Source organism: Schistocerca gregaria, chromosome 4 (genome assembly GCF_023897955.1).
Source record: "Schistocerca gregaria isolate iqSchGreg1 chromosome 4, iqSchGreg1.2, whole genome shotgun sequence".
NCBI lineage: Eukaryota > Metazoa > Arthropoda > Insecta > Orthoptera > Acrididae > Schistocerca > Schistocerca gregaria.
In genome coordinates this window covers 23,404,652-23,408,146 of record NC_064923.1, presented here as the reverse complement: position 1 = coordinate 23,408,146, position 3,495 = coordinate 23,404,652, and the positions used below count along the sequence as shown (strand labels likewise).

General features: G+C 50.6%; 1 non-coding gene across 1 annotated transcript; it reads left to right on the top strand.

Annotated features, from left to right (window-relative positions):
• Positions 1-424: 424 nt before the first annotated feature.
• Positions 425-497, top strand: Trnak-cuu (transfer RNA lysine (anticodon CUU)). The gene has a single exon. It is a non-coding gene; the product is annotated as a tRNA-Lys (tRNA).
• The last annotated feature ends 2,998 nt before the right edge of the window (positions 498-3,495 follow it).

Below are 3,495 nucleotides of genomic sequence, written 5' to 3'. Positions count from 1 at the left end.
ATACCGTTTTAGTGTAGCACTTGAGCAGTACGGAACCGCGTGAATGTTGCTGTTTACCATTTTCTGCTTGGAGATGCTCTTGAGCTTGTAACATGCACAACAAGACCGGTGTTAACTAGCGAAATGTTCGGCAGAGTGCCGTCGCCGAGAGTTTTGACTGGCACTTGCCCATCTAAAACAACGTCGGAAAGTAACTCGTTCGGCTTATGGGTCACATCAAGTATGTGTGTTAATTTTGACCAAACTAGCTCTGCAGGTCGTCATGCAATTCTTTTACCTCTCAGAAATGATTATAAAATAAAAGTGAACTACGTGACAAGTGTGACGTTAGGAAAACATTAGGCAACATGGAGAGTTTTCTATGGGACCAATCAACCCAAACGAGTACTGTGTGAGTGCTAACCGGCACGTATTCACCGAGGCAGCGCGGCTAGCACAGTAGGAAGAGCATGAGGCTCTTAATCTCAGGGTCGTGGGTTCAAGCCCCACGCTGGGCGGAACGGCATTTAATTCCGCTGCAGATGTAAATTACCGTTTTTCTGATTAACGTGATGTAATGGAAATAGCAACTTTAAAATTTGCCTACGTCTCCGTCTGTCGCCAGGAAACTGTATTTGTAGGTGAAGGTGATTTTGTAGACATGTGTGAAAGACATGTTCTGAAATGCAAGTGGTGTTGTTTGGAGAGCACATCGGTTACGTGTCAGATATGTAGCCAAGCAGTAATGGTTCGCCATTGCTGCAAATATTAGTCGGTAATGTGAAGTGTTGTCAGCTGAAGTCTGGTGATCCAGACGACCGTAAGGACGAAGTACGCAAAACTACCGCTAGGCCGCGCCTCTTTGGCTCAGTGGCAGAGCATTGGTCTAGTAAACCAGGGGTAGTTACTTCGATCCTCACAGGAGGCAGACGAATTTTGGAAATCAGTTGCGCCAGACTGGCGTGAGGTCTGTCGCCTGACGGCGCGTTCGGCGCGGGCCTGCCCGTTGTCGGCGCTCCGTAAGGCACGGAGGCTCGCAGTGGGGCGTATCGCTTCCAGACGGGCGTGTCGCGGCAGTCCTAACACGGGAAGTGAGGCGTCTCTCATAGCCTCTCCTTCCCAAGTGGCTCTTTCGGCCTTCCCGTGGTGCCAGATGTCCAACTCGGCATTCTGCCTTGCGACAAAAGGGAGAGCTGCGACCCAACCCGATGCGAAAGCGAAGGTTGCGTGGCACAGGGGGAGCTGTGCCGAGGGACCGAACAACAGTCCCTTTCTGTTCGCAGGGCACAGACCAGCTGGTGCTCTGCATGCCGGCGACCTCGTTTGTCGGCGTGGGATCACGGCGCGTATCGGCAAGGGTGCTTCGCCGCGCCCCTGGGTAACTGGGGCGTGTTCTGCCAAACCCACGAGGTGGTTACATCGCCTGGGTTAGGTTATATGGGCCCAGACCGCTGAACCACTGGGGGACCGACCCACCACCTGAGTAGGAGTGGGTCCTCGGCTTTCAGGTGGAAACTCGGGCAAGTAGGTGGCGAAGGGCGAGGGGTGCATCAGCCTCTCCGGAGTGCGGGGTGCACTTGCCGAGATGCGTCGACGACGAGGCCTACGACGGGGACCAGTGCGCTGGCGACGGCGCGCTGAACCCAGGAGCTCTGCAGTGCCCTTGACCTAGGGGCGAGGTCGGTGGGTGAGCTGCAGAAGTCCCCCCCACCCGCCCCCCCCCCCCCCCCCCGTGCCAGAGGAGCCGGTCCGGGGCAAGAAACAGGCTCCCATCTTTTTCTTCACTCATCTATCAATATGGCTGATTCTAGTGCGTTCTCGAAGGCGTTGACAGCGACTGTTCCCACCTCACAGGAGGAAGGGGAACAAAAAGAGCTTAACACTTTAGAAAGACACACGAAAATTAACCAGATCTGGGACTCTAGTGTCAAGAATGATAAAATAAGCCTGGCTGCAGTCCTGGCTATCAAAAACGAGCTCGCCGCCTGGGCCATTGCAAGTGCAAAGCTCGACGGGCGACTCGAGGAATTAGAAAAGAGAATAACAGACTTAGACAACAACCAACTAAAACCTGTGCTGCAGTGGCTGCACAAGCAGTCACAAAACCTCAAACAACCAAAGAAGCAATTGCCAAAGTATCCAAAAGGCCGGACACGGCGGTCTTCTTAAGACCTCTTCCCGGTCAGACAGTCAAGAAAGTGCAAGAATTATATACCACAACCATAGACCCTGCTAAAGACAAAATCAAAATCAATAAAGTAAAGGCAACCAAAAATGTAGTAGTAGTGGACGTAGCAACTGAGGAAGACAGAGACAAAATTCTGAATACTACCAAGCTAAACACAATAATGAAATGTGAACCACCAAAAAAGCGGAACCCGCTGGTGATCCTTTATGACATGCCGCTTGCATTGACAGAAACAGTCATATACGAAACACTATACAATCAGAACTTTGATGATATGGAGTGGGAAACTTTTAAAAACGAGTTGAAATTACGCTTCAGAACAGGGCCCCGGGAACGTGACGTTGTACATCACGTTGCCGAGGTCTCCGGAAAGATGTGGCGCAAAATCACTACAATGGGGAGAGTCTACATAGGTTTCCACGCAATAAACGTGCGAGATTACCTAGTAGTTCCCAGATGCCACAACTGTGGAGACTTAGATCACGTACACAAGCATTGTGAGAGGAAGCCGGCCTGCTCCAGGTGTGGAGCAGAAGACCATACGAGGAAGAACTGCAGCAAAGCTGCAACTTGCATACCATGCATAAAGAGAGGTAAAAAGACATGCAACACAACTGGCAGAAACTGCCCTACCTACAGGATGCTTGAGCAGAGACTCATAGCAAGAATTGATTATGGCTGAGTCCCTGAATGGGAACAGGAAGCCCAAAAGAAAGTCTCCTAGCAAGAGGCTGAGGGAATGCAATAAGGGCCAATAAATTCAAAGAATTTATTCAGAAGATCACCAGGCCACAACAACACATGATTACAATGAAAGATGTTTGCACTCAAACATATCCTTGTGATCTGAGTGAAGCACCCTCCCCTCTGACTCAGGGACAAAGGACGATCAAAGAACAAGTACGACCACTCGGGCATCCTGTGGTAGGGACAGAAGAAACAAAAAAGCAAGTTCAAGTAAACATAATAATCAGCACAAGTGTACCCACTGAACGAGGATAGGAACAGATCCTGCTAGGATCTACCCCAACCTGGAGCACGCCTTACAGCTGTCTAGGCTTGAAGAGCCGGCCAACCTCACAACAGCCCTAAGGCATGTGGTGCGTGTTGGCCATGAATATGGCAGAGACATCACCTTCCCAGTGATGGAGGCTGTAGACAGAATACAGCTTAAGACAATGAATCTCCCCACAGACTTCGGGGCCCTGCGAGACCTGGTTAAGAAAGTGTTTGAAAGGCGAAACGAAAAGTTCGACCTTAATGAATTATATAACCAATGTGTCATCACTAGCGGCAGAATAGCACACGACTGGCGCAAGAACTGGCCG